General features: G+C 42.9%; 1 long non-coding RNA gene across 1 annotated transcript in view; it reads left to right on the top strand.

Moving 5' to 3' along the window:
* Positions 1-1747, top strand: part of LOC138511677 (uncharacterized) — an 85201-nt gene extending 83454 nt beyond the window's left edge. The window contains exon 3 of the long non-coding RNA XR_011280657.1: positions 1666-1747. This is a non-coding gene — a long non-coding RNA (uncharacterized lncRNA). The remainder of the gene's footprint in view (positions 1-1665) is intronic.
* Positions 1748-14015: the final 12268 nt, after the last annotated feature.

Raw genomic sequence — 14015 nt, 5'->3', positions numbered from 1 at the left:
GTAAAGCCAATAATATTGGTACCTATACCATGAGGAATACTTGAAACAAGGTATCCATTGAGAAAATCCTTTATGTATCTGCGAAGAAATTTTGGTCTTCTGAAGGAAATTCTGGAACAAGTGTGAAAATGAATGAAAGAAAATCCTGGTGACGTCACATGAAGGAGAAAATGAGGCCCCCAGAAAAGATGCTAATGAAGATAGAATATAAACCTTATAGAATCAATCTTATGACGAAATTGCGAAGTAAGCAACATTTCGGGAGCAAAATGAAGATTGCACGTGCGGAGAAGCACTGAAGAAAATACAATACCAGTTCACAAATGTACATACGCAGTAACACAAGTAGACAAAGTAATCATGAGGCTGGCTATGTAGATAATAGATTGCAGGCGGTACCGCCAATGTATATATATAGAAATGTATAGAATCTGGATGTTCCATGATGCATTTTAGCAAATATGGACCCCGTGTATGGAAGGGCTGGAAGTGTGCCGCAGTTGAATTAAATAACTGAAGGCGAAGGAAGATTCGAGAAGGCTTACCTGTCCCAGTGTCAAGAGTCAGGGCCGCCAAAAGCCTGGTTATCTACTCAAGAAGATACAGTGAACATGAGAAGCACGCTGACCTCCTGTTTGAGGTGTAATGGAAAAACACTAGAAGTGCCAAGTTTTCTTATTTAAAAGTATTAAATAAAATGAAGGAGCTCCAAACATGGTCTTTAGTCACATGGTCAGATGAAAATAGACTTTGGGGCGAGCTACACCAAGACAGAAAGTTAAGGCCATGCCTTTACTCCCTTTTCTTTTCAGGCACACTGAGCGTTCACAAGGCTGAGTTCAAGTGAAGTAACTGAATGGCAGACCGCCATTCAGTTACTGTTGGGGATGTTGGGGTAATTGGGTGGGAAGGCATTACCAAAGCCAACCCCCCATGCACCTGGGGTACCAGCTTGCGTGCTGCTAGCAAGTGGAATATTCCAAAAGGGTACAAGCGTGCCAACCAATTGTAGAGGGCCATGTAAGAAGGAGCCCTATAGTTTAAGAAGCCAATAGAACATTGTGTATTAGTATGACACAGAAGATGACTTGCACTTGGGGTGGGTTTAGTTGCTCACCTGATATTAGAGACCCAATCACGATCCCTGCCCCTACAGAAAGTACACTTACCGGTTCCCTTTAAGCCTATCACATCCCCTAGTAGGTCTTCTTATTTTGCCATGTGGTGTGATGACACATGTGATGAGTTTTTGTTATAAAAGTATAATTTTTTTATGAAATGTATTGAGATCGTGCTGTGCGGCGTTCGTTGATGCCTGTGTACTCCCTGTTTTAACAAATGTTATTAAAACAGCCGTGATTTTGACAAACTTCCTGAGTCCATCTGCTTATTGATGTATGAGTAAGATCTGCATCCCCATCCATCTCGGATACTGTTAACTCGTCTTAAAGGACCCTAATGAGTTCACTTGGTAGCAGAGAGAGGACGGTTCAGATCTATCGGTCAGTAGGCTTTTACAACTTTCAGACTATCAGGCGTCCTTTGCCATTTAGCTGGAGGATCACAAGGCTTCCTGTGGAGAGCGGACGATATAGAACTCTTGCAAGAAGACTGATGCAGGTGGGAAGGGTCCCTCTTTCACGAAATCCCTCCTGGTTTCCACAGGTGCTGAGCAGACCAAAGGCGACAGTGGCTGGTTGGAGGAGGAGACGATCCCGAGGGTCATGAGCTGAAAGGTGAACGGTGAGTAGATTGAGGGGGCTGGCAAAATAGGGGAATGGGGATTGTGGTAAAAGTATAAAGGTAACAGGGTTGTTTGATTAAATATAATGATGAGGAGCATCTAGACAAGGAGAATCTGTATAGCCCAGGGTCCTAAGCTCAAGGAGCTTTTAGAAGGAGTAATTTCAAAACCCAAGGGGTACTTAGGCAGCACATGGAGAAGGTCTATGAGAGGAAATGATTCAAACTCCTATCGGAGTATTTTGGGGCAAGAGATAGCAGCGAGGAGCGCTGAGGAGATACATGTTAAAGTCAACTAGTTTGTCTGTTTGTGTATTTTGTGTATTGAAAAAGTGAAGTGTCAAAGGGAGACAAAGATAGGCTCTGTTGAGTAGAGATCAAAAAGTTAATATCTATCTTTTTAGTCATTGTCGGCGCCGACTGAACAGGTAGATTGATGTAAATTGAGAAGTAGAGGTATTTTGCGTAAATCAACGGTAAGTATCGACAGTCAATTGAGACTTGTCGCAATGGGGATGTTACTCCACTGATGCATCTTTGCAAGCAACTGCCAAAACACGCACCCAAGCTCAAACAGTATAGTATGGAATGGGTTAAGGGTACCGCAGATAAAATGTTCATGCCATGGCCACAAAGGGGATCATTGTCAAAAGCGGTTTTGTAACACATGACCACATACTTGCATGCTGCGTACACAGGGAAGAAATTGGAGAAAAGGCTAGCTATTTTAGAGCTCTGGAAAATGTACCAGGAGGAATGAGAAGATCTGCCTCCTGAGGACTGGATGCTTAATCAGTGTAGGGAGGAAGCTATTGGCTCTTCCGCTCCCCTTACCGTGCCTAACCTAAATGGCGATAGTACAAAAGATGAAGCATTGTGTCCATCAAGGGAATTAAATGCAGTGACAGAATATGGTAATCTGATATAAACCACCTGCTTATAGCACTGACGATAGTTCAGAAAGCACTAAAGGAAAAGAGGAGACCTTTAAGGTCTTACAAGACAAAGAGGAGAACAGCGAATGACCGAATGTATCCCTAGATATAGAACGGAATTTAAGAGATGGAAAGGAGAAAAAGATAAAGCTGACAGGGTTACGCTTGTCCAGAACGAATGGATGGGTGGACAGATATTGCTCAGACTTGACGGGAAAAGCATAGAGGAAGTAAGGCAAGCGGAAGACCAAGACAAACAGGATAGAAAAAACAGGGAATGAGAGAAACGATTGAAAGAGGATGACCAGAAAAGAAAGAGTAGACAACTACGAGAGCAGATGTATCAGGAGGAGCAGCTAAGAAAGGAATAAAGGGCAGAGGAGCGAAGAAAGTACAACAACAGGCAGAGCACAATCGAAGAACAAGACAGGCTAGCAAAGAAGAGAGAAGAGGAAGCAGCTCAGCGATTACTGGATAAAAGAATGCAAAGACAAAGAGAAGAGGAAGTGTGTAGAGCAAACGAAAGAAGGGAAGAGAAAAGACAAGAAGAGGAAAGGGTTAGTTGGGAAGCGAAGAAACGACGGGAACTAGATGAAGAAATTGAGCGAAAAAGGAGACAAAGGGCACGCGATATTGATCGCATTGATAAAGAGCTGATGGAACCAAGTCCAGTAATATCATGGGGCGACATAGAGGAGTCACAAGGAGCAACGCCAGGACCATCTAAGGTAAACCTTGATGAGAATATTGAGATCGGAAGCATCAGAGATAGGATCGATAAAGTATATCAGGAGAGGAGGACAAAAGGTGAATCGAGAAGCAAAGGAAAAGGAGATGGATGTATAGTTGCCCGGTCACCAGGCAAAGAAGGAAGCCTGCTTAGCTCAAGCATAGCGCCCTGTCTTTAGACAGGCTGACTTTAAATAGGGATGAGAAAGATGAAAGCCATACTAGTTGGGGACTGGATATGTCAGATGAAGACAGAGAAACTTCCCGTGGGGAGGAGGGAGAAAATGCATGTGGTCCCGAGGGATGGCTGCAAACAGACAAGGAGGTGAGATGGTCGGATTTAGACCAACCTACAGATAGGACGCCAGATCCCATGGCATACCCAGAGCGACCTAAAGGACGATCGCATAGTGAGAGGGGGGAATCACCACCATTTGTGAACAGGTTGAGGTCATTGCAGGTAGAAGGCAACCAGGAACCATTGTCCCTACTTTGAATTGGAAGACGATAGGAGCCGATTGCGGATTTGGGTTCACGCAGTTCTTCTTATTGGAGAAAGAAGGGGCCAGACCGCAGTATATCCCTTGGCCCCAGATGGACAAGGATAATTTAAGATGTAAACTCCCTAGTTTAACAGTGGGTATGGGAAAATGTATTTATGAGCTAGAAAAGATGACAGGAAAAAATCCAATAGCCATAGAGGACATTAAGGGTCTCATAGCAGCCATTCTTGGGGAAAGAGCTGATGACATTTGGACACGAGTAGGTTACTCAAGTGTCACGGCACAGAATACAGTTCATGACGGAGCGCCATTTAATAATTGCAGAGCGAATGTTTGGAAAACACTTACAGTATCCTGATACGTCAGATATGGGTGCAATCATGGCACGTAAAATGAAAGATGACAAAGATCTGCTTGCTTATATTCAGAGTATTCAGGGACAGTGGACTTTTGAAACGCGAGAGCCGTGGGGGGAAATCAGTGCCAGTATTTTACCACATTTTGTGTCAGGGATTGCCAGAGAAGGTACAGAGACAGCTCAAGAAGCTAGTGGGAATGGAAGCCAAGCCATAGGCAGAGATGCAATTGACTATTGCGCATCATTGCTGATTGTTGCAAGAGAAAAATAAGAAGAAGGAAGATGCTAGGAAACTTGAGGAGGCTAAGTTAGTCCAGAAGAAATTGTCAAAGTACGCCATAGAAGGGGCAGTACTGACGAGTGGAGAAGGGTCGGGAATGCAGCAAGCAGTGGGTATATTGCAGGTGAATAATCAACGCCAATCGGATCAAGGCGGGAATGAGTTCACGTCGCGAGGCAGAGGAATGTGTTTCAGTGGAAGAAGTGGTTTCCAGAATAATCACGGTGGTTTTCAAAATAACCATGGCGGGTTTCAGAACATTCAGATTGACAATCAAAATATGCAAGGAGGGCGAATTAGAAGACTCCCTCCTGTATGTTGGACATGTGGCATGACAGGGCACATTGTGCGAACATGTGGGAGCAGAGGATATGTGCAGAATGGGCAATTCTCAAGAGGGGGGACAGCTTATCCTCCAGTATATAGCTCACAAAATAGGGATGGGTTTGCCCAAGATCAGACAGTGTATCAAGTACAAGTGCCGCAAATGCAACAGGCTTTGCAACCACAGCAAGCACCATTGAATCCGCTGCAAGGGCAGTCACAGCATGCACCCATGCTGATACAGCAGAGTGCAAACACAGGACAGTTATTGACACCTAGAGTAGGGGGTGTCACTGTCGTGGTAGGAAGTCCTTTTACAGTTACGGGATAAGTATGTATCCACAATAGGACAGATAGCAGGGTGACTTGATGTGTTCAGCACTATCGGTGACATCAGATGCTCAAGAGGAGTCAAGGGTTGATGTTACCATAGGAGTCAAATCTTTTTCTTTTTTAGTAGACACTGGGGCAACTCGCTCATGTATACGAGAGGGAAAATATCTGTTATCGGGAAATGCAATGAATGCTCATGGATTCTCTGGAGCTACAAGTACAGTTCCTTTTACTAATGAATTACCAGTCTCAATAGAAGAGTGTGACATGTCTGTACCATTGTTGTATTAAAAACAGACACTGGTTAATATTATGGGTCGAGATTCAAAAAACGAAGTTAAATATGACAAATTCCTTCACTGAGGAAGGCATAGTATGCTCCACTCAAGGGATACATTATCTAAACGTTGGAAAATTTATCAAGCCGTTTACAGGGCAAATAGCTCTGCGAGGGATGCCATTAGAGCCAGAAGTCTTTTTGTATGGGGTACACATTTCGTTGACAAGCCTACTCGGATTAGTGGGTAAAATTATGAGGATACCTGATGAGATCTGGTTCAGGCCACAGGAACCTATGGACGAAGAGGGGGGACAGACTATTCCCCTAGAGTTATAGGCAGCCATAGTGTGAGGGGAATTGGCCATGCTCAAAGGAACCGATGACGAGGGAAGGCCATGAAGAACGGTAATTGCATTTGGGGAAGGGTATAGATTGACTGAGTCACAGGCGAGGATATGTTTAAAGATGATCCGTCAGATGATGAAGTAGTATTCGAGATGAGTATTACATATTGGATCAGAATAATAGAGAGAAGGGAAATTCCACAGCGAATGGTGATAGTGCGGCAGCGGGCAGCATTTTCTGATGGAGATGGAAAAAGTGCCAACCTCTTCATGGACTACAGGCCCCTATGACTTTGGCCTATTGAGGGGGGTAGGAGAAGTTAAGATTAAGCTTAAACTTGGAGCAATTTTACCTCGAGCGAGACAATATCTAATATGTTGAGAGGTGGATGAGGGTATTTTTAAGACTATATCAGCTGTGATGGAACAGGGTATTTTAGTGATGTCAGAGTCACCGTGTAATACTGCTGTGTACCCTGCAAAGACATCGAAAGGGGTCATGGAGACTAATTAAGGACATGAGATTATTTAACCAAATTATAGAGGCAGAGTTTCCTCTAGTTCCGGATCCTGTAATGATTTTATGTAGTATCCCCACAGAGGCACGATATTTCACAGTGATTGACTTGAAAAATGTGTTTTTCTCAATCCCATTGCATAAGGACTCTCAGGACCATACGTCATTTACATTTTATCAGACTAAACTGAAAAGTACTTGTTTGCCCCAGGGGTACTGTGAGTCTCCATCAATCCCTAATATGGTCCTGCAGATGGACCTAAGCAATATCCATTTGCAAAGTGTTGTGCTGCAGTACATAGATGCCATTTTAGTTTGCAGCGCCACAGAAGATGAGTGCAGACGAGATTCGATTCAGTTAATGACTATCCTAGCAGACAAGGGATATAAAGTGGACAAGGAAAAATTGCAATATTGTCAGGAGGAGGTGTTGTACATACCCCAGTTAATCTTGCATGAGGGGAATAAAGTTACACCTGAAAGAGCTGAGGCGATTGTGAAAACACCAAAACCGCACACGATAAAGCAAATGCAGCAGTTTCTGGGATTGTGCAACTATGTTAGAGCGTGGGTATTTGATTATAGTTCATACACAATACCACTTTTGCAGGCCTCGAAAAAAGCCCAAGTGAATAAGGAAAAGATAGAATGGACTGAGTAAATGGAAGGATGGTTTGAAGAATTGAAAAAAGCAATTTGTACAGCTTCAGGTTTAGGAATTCCAAATTATTCAGAGGAATTCTATCTGTTTTTGCACATGAATGGGACAGTTAAGATAGTGGTGCTTACACAGAGGACTACACTGGGGTATAAACCTCTGGCATATTATAATGGGATTATAGATTCAGTTATGAGATGACACTTTCCTTGCGAACAATCGCTGGCAGCAGCCGCGTTTGCCCTTGGGAGGTCTACAAGCATTCTGATGGGGTGATCCATGACTTTATTTGTTGACCATGCTTTATTTGCTGTTTTGGAGAAACCTAAGGGTAGACTGACATCTCAGAGGGCTTCTGCATATGAGGTAGCTATATCGAATCCAGCGATGAAAATAGTCAGGTTTAAAATAGTGAACCCTGCCATGTTCGTAGCTGAACCTGTGACTGCATGATTGCTCAGATTCTGAGGAGTTTTATGGCGAGATCCCAATGGTGAAGGAGAATGCTCTAGCAGGGGCAGGAGGGGGGGTTCTCTTTATTGACATGTCATAAAAAATTGATAAAACTGATGAGGAAAGGCATTCAGTGCCAGCCGTGGAAAGGCAAAGAGCTAATGGGGAAGTAGCAAGTGCAAGACTACCATCTCACTTTCGGAACAGGCTGCAGAATTGGTGGTGCTTATTGTCACAGTCGAGAAACATGCAGAGCAGCAAGTAATAGTGTACAGTGACTCTGCCTACGTGATGTCAACCGTGCATGCAAGGTTAGCACGTGGAAAAGGAAGGGCTACCTCAGAGCGGACGTCACTCCAGTGCAACACGCTGCATTATTGGACAGGCTTAATAAAGCACTGCAACTCCCAGTAGCCATCGCAATAGTTAAATGTGCAGCACATACTAAGAGAACTGACTTTATATCACGCAGGAACAAAGCTGCAGACAAAGAGGCTGAAAGGGTTGCATATTCTCCAGATATTGCTACTTTTGATACTCCAGATGTGAAGGAACAAGTAGTCACAATTATGATGAACAACAAACTGATATTTGCTCTGACTGCTTTTGTGGAGACAATAGCTGAAAGACTTAAGATGAGAGACGACCCTATAAATGAGGAATGGAATAAACAAGTATAGCTTGGTACCTAGAATACAGCTCTTGTACGGAGCATAAGCTATGATGTAGTAGTTTTATTTTACTTTGATGCAAGATTTATATGTTTTAAGTTTGCTGTATCATGCTTTATGTCAACTTACATGGAAACATTGATGCCTTGTTTTACATTGATGCCTTGTTTTTGCTTTCTTTTTTAAAGGTTTGTAATAAACCAAATAGAATAAAATAAAATAAATAAACAAAAGATTGTCAATTAAGGGTGTAATAATTTGTCCAGAACACAGTTGTTTGAAGTTCAAGGCAGTGCTCCTCAGGAAGAGAAAAAGCTATGGACATGGAGGGGGTGTTCTTTATCCCCCTTTGAAGCATTGTGGTGACAGGGCAGCACTGGAAAGCCGGTGATGCCTGTAGCCTTATTAAGGGTAGCATTAGAACAGCTACACTACCCTGTGCATGTTACCAGGGAAACACTCGCAGCAGCTATTGTGGAGGACTGGTTTGTACCGAACCTGTTAGAACACGTCACCTTTTATGTAGCAAATTGCATCGTATGTCAAAAGTTTACCACTGGGCACACATTGTGAACAATCAGAGGAGTCATTCCTTGACCAAACAGTCCTTTTCATCATTTACATATCGACTATGTCGATATGCTTCAAGTATGTAGTGGATATAGGTATATGATAGTGGTGGTGTCCCCTTTTTCGAGATGGATTGAAGCTGGTCCATGTACACACCCTGATGCCTTTTGCTCTGCGAAGGTTTTAGTTATAGAAGTCTTTCCTAGATGGGTAGTATGTGAGGTGCTGAGATCTGACAATGGGCCCCATTTTGTTAATGAATTATTAGAACAGATCAGCCTATTGCTTAGTATAAAACACAGGTTTTCTTCTGCTTATCATCCGCAAGCGAACGGGATCTGTGAGAGACTCAACGGCCTTCTCAAAGAGAGAATTGCCAAGTTAAAATTGACACTGAAGAAGGGATGGCAGGATTGCCTGCCCCTTGTATTATATGCATTAAGGAATCAGCCCGGGCCGGACCACCACCTCACGCCCCATGAGCTATTTACAGGAAGGGGAATGAGAATGCCCCTGTTAGCTCCATTGAGGAGTAGAAGTGATGCCTAGATGGCTGCAGAATTGTTAGGAAATGAGCTATATCCATATTTAACATGAATGACCGCTAGTATCTCTGTCCTTTCAGATCAACTCAAGCGCAAGGGGTGTTGATCTCAGGACACAGATGAAGAGCATTCAGCAACCAGACCTAAAGAAGTACCTGAACCCAAATTATTTGTTGGAGAATGCGTTTTAATACGAAACTTCACTAGGAAGTGGCATGAGCCCTGTTTCAGTGGACCATACATTGTCGAGAATGTCACTCCCTCAGCAGTAAATGTTCAAGAAAGGTGCACCTGGATACATTTGGGCAATGTGAAGCTGTATGCTGGTAAGACCCAAACACCCCCACCTGATTCAGAAGCAAGACAAGAAGAAGTAGTACAGCACGTGCAGCCTCGTTCGATGACAAGGAAGAAGGAAGCCAAGATTGCTGATTAAATAAATGCAAGTGTGCATTTGGAATGTGGCTCAACCAAAACACTCTTTATAGATATTTTAGCTGGAGTGCGATAATCAACATTCTTGAGGCAAAGGAATAGGGCTTTTAGAAGGTGCTGGTGTGCAGAAAATGCCAGACCTTGATTTCTTATTCGATGATTGGAAGAGGGAGCAGTTCTCTGATTAAAAAGGTTTTTTCCTTCCTTGATACGTAGTACACAGGCATGTGATGTGGAGTATTAAGAATAATCCAGCTCCAGAAAATGAGCAGACTCAACGATGTGTGAAGAGACACCACTGGTGGGGTCTCATGTACCGGTGCATAATATATGTGTGCACATCATTTATTATTGTTTTTCTGGTTTTGCTTTGCTAATGCACGCTGCTTACCTTGCTGGTCCCAGAAAGGTAGGAGTCGCCTTGATTCTTCTCACAGCAGTGACCTATGCAGAGTTATATGTTGCAAGGAAACCAAGGCCATATGTGATTATCCTTACACCAGTGACACATCTAAGATCACCTATTTCTCTGAGAAGTGTTCCTATGATTCCCCCTGTAGGAAGGATGATGACTGATATACTCCATGAGCATTATGCACGCATTCTTTTGGCAAGAAAGAGACACAAGAGAAATGCAAGGGAAGATGATTATGAGTTAAATAATTATTTAGACAGTACAGCACATTTTGGGAACAACATGTCATATCAACACATGAAGGAAGTAGGAAAGAGAACCTCTGAGGAGGATTGCTATGTTTTTGCTCTCCTACCTTATGCTATGGGAAAGTCTAAGATATTCATAGCTATAGAGATAGACGCCCAGACAGCTCATTGCCTTACTCACCTTGCACTCAGTCATACAAGAGATCATCCCATGGTCGAACAGAATCCTTGGTATGGGTAACGGAATGGTCAGCTCCAGAAGAAGATGATTATATTCAAGATTTGAAGACAAGAGCACACACCAGAGATCTTGTGATAAGATACAAGCAACCTGGAATGAAAGGAGCAGGAATCAGATGGAAGATAAATAAGAAGTTCAATTGCCAGGGAAAAAGTGATGAAGAAATTCGAAGATGCAAGGAGAGAGGACAAATGCAGATCTGGGGAACAGTACTTTCTCCATATGGCTACCAAGAAGGCCTAGTCGTATGCAGAGCTGTGGCAGTAAAAGAACATCACAAACCATTTATAGATCATGTGGAAAAAGGATGCAAACCTCTATGGCCAAACCTTACAAAGTTGCTAACATGGGTCAAAGACAAAGGAGACCTGTTGCAGATAGTGCCTCTGGCTAGTGCAGAGCTATGCTTCAGAAACAATGGCACAAGAAAAGTTGGAGTGTATCAGCAGTGCGGTCGATTCTTCGATGTACCAGGAATGAAGGATGGAACAGTAGTTATAATGGACCACTAATGGGCCTGCGCATCCAGAGCATACATGAAGCTGCCCAGAAATTGGGGAGGACTGTATTCTATGGTGATTGTCTAGGTTCCAGTACTAGTGATACCAAAGAGCGACCTGAACATTTGAGAGTTCCCAAAAGCAAATGCTCATCTAAGAAAGAGGAGGTCAGTTGGAGTCCTCAGTCGAACAAAGGGAAAGAAATATTTCTCAGCTAAATCGATAGAAGCATTCAATGACATTCTGTATGAACACAGGTTGTTGAGCCAGACTTCGGCGGTATTCACAACAACCTTTATGTCAGTCATCCAGATGATGGCAAATGCCAGATGGTTACAGATAACCAGATGGGAGCTCCTTCAGACAATCAACACTACCATAAAGGGATTCAATGCTATCAAGGAAGAGCTGAGAGCCATAAGATTGATGACTCTTCAGAACAGATATGTCTTGGATATGATTACAGCTATGGATGGTGGTGTTCGTGCCAAAATCAGAGAATCATATTGCACATTCATATCTTCTTGCAATGACGAGAATGGGACCTTGACAGAAGCCATAACGATTCTCAAGTACTTACATGTCAAGATGGAAGATGAAGTAGAAGACATTGTTGATGACAGCTGGTTTGCATCGAACATTCCATGGGTTCCACAATGGATGGCGAATATCTTCAAGTTTCTTGGAGCCTTGTTGGTGATGATCATGTTTGGATTCTGTGTGATCAGAATAATAATCACACAGTGCAAGAAGACAGCAAAGAAAGCAACAGCAATGAAGATCATGATTGATTTCGAGTCTGGGTTTGGACCCAAAGAGCTGACAGATTAAGAAATCAGAGACTATGTAAAGGCCAGTATTCATGCACCTGAGGGAACGAAATGTCTGTATCCGAGAGACCACAAGAAGTATATGGGAAGCTGGATTTACTGAAACCTGAATGGGCAATGCGGTCTTATGACCTGGAGTGTTGATGAACATGTGAAATCAGCAGGATGCCTAAAGGTAGTAATAAAGATATGGACTCCAAAAAAGCACTTCTTCAGACAAGGATGTCTAGATGTGAAGAATGATGATAGAGAGGTCTATAAATCAACCAGAGGGGGGGTGTAGAGGAGGAGCCAAGTACCTCTACCGGAAGTTCCGCACCCATTCTACCTATATGTTGGCAGCTGGATATTCCGACATGTGCAAAGCCAATATTGGAAGGAAGTTCCGGAAGAAGTGTAAAAATGAATGAAAGAAAAGCCTGATGACATCACGTCAAGCAGAAAATGACGCACCCAGAAGAGATGCTAATGAAGATAGAATATAAAGCTTATTGAATCTGATGACGAAGAAGCGAAGTAAGCAACAATTTCAGGAACAAAATAAAGATTGGACGTGTGGAGAAGTACTGAACAAAATGCAAAACCAGTTCACAAATGTACAGACGCAGTAACGCAAGTAGACAAAATTAATTATGAGGCTGGCAATGTAGTGAATAGATTTCAGGTGGTGCCGCTAATGTATGTATACATATATATATATATAGGAATTATAGAATCTGGATGTTCCACGACGCATTTTAGCAAACTTGGACCCTGTGAATGAAATGGCTGGAAGTGTGGCGCAGTTGAATAAAATAACTGAAGGTGAAGGAAGATTTGAGAAGGCTTGCCTGGCCAAGTGCCAAGAGCCTGGTTATCTACTCAAATCTACTCAAGAAGATAGAGTGAACGTAAGAAGCATGCTGAGCTCCTGTTTGAGGTGTAATGGAAAAACACTAGACGTGCCAAGGTTTCTTCATTTAATAGTATTAAATACAACAGAAGAGCTCAAAATGCGGTCTTTAGTCTCATGGTCAGATGAAAATAGACTTTGGGGCGAGCTACACCAAGACCAGACGATAAGGCCATGCCTTCACTCCCTTTTATTCTCAGGCACAGTGAGCCTTTGCAAGCCAGAGTTCAAACAAAGCAATTGAATTGCAGACCGCAGGAGTGATGATAGATGTTGGGCTGATTGGTTTGGGAGGCATGTCCAAAGCCAACCCCCAGCACCTGGGGTACCAGCTTGTGTGCGGCTAGCTAGTGGAATATTCCAGAAGGGTACAAGCGTGCCAACCAATTGTAGAGGGCCTTGTAGTAAGGAACCCTATAGTTTGAGAAGCCGATAGAACATTGTGTATTAGTCTGACACGGAAGATGACTTGCACTTGGGGTAGGCTTAGTTGCCCACCTGATATTAGAGACCCAATCACGATCCTTTCCCCTACAGAAAGTATACTTAGATGTTCCCTTTAAGCCTATTACATCCCCTAGTAGGTTTTCTTATTTTGCCACGTATTATGATGTCATGAGGATTGCTCAGGGGCAGTGTGCTTGCCTTGGAAGCAAGACGACACGGAGCAATGCAGGTTTGATCCCGGGTCCGCGCTTAGAAACCTTTGGGTATTAAGTGCGTTATAAATAACATATCATATCATGATGAGTTTTTGTTATTAAAGTATATTTTTTATGAATTGTATTGAAATCGTGCTGTGCAGCGTTCGTTGATGCCCGTTGTACTCCCTTTTTAAAGAAATGTTATTAAAACAGCCGTGATTTTGGCAAACTTCCTGAGTCGATCTTATTATTGATGTATGAGTAAGATCTGCATCCCCATCCCATCCATCTCGGATACTGTTACCTAAACTTAAAGTACCCTAATGGGTTCACTGAAGAGAATCCAGAAAAACAACTTGAGGTGAGGGGGGGGCTCAGACATTTATTTTTGCCTGACTCACAGTGTGTAACATAGAGCATCTTTGAACCCATTTACACACAGACTGAGTTAAGCTTAATACAGGAAAAGAGCAAAGCTCCAGAGATATTTATAATATCAGAGATTCCTCACCCCGGGAGAACGGAAAATAGTAATACACCTGAAACTGTGGTTGTTCCAGTTGATGC

Source organism: Ambystoma mexicanum, chromosome 6p (assembly GCF_040938575.1).
Source record: "Ambystoma mexicanum isolate Mex_15411 chromosome 6p, UKY_AmexF1_1, whole genome shotgun sequence".
NCBI lineage: Eukaryota > Metazoa > Chordata > Amphibia > Caudata > Ambystomatidae > Ambystoma > Ambystoma mexicanum.
Note: the sequence above shows the minus strand (reverse complement) of the source record. Positions and strands in the feature narration are given on the sequence as shown.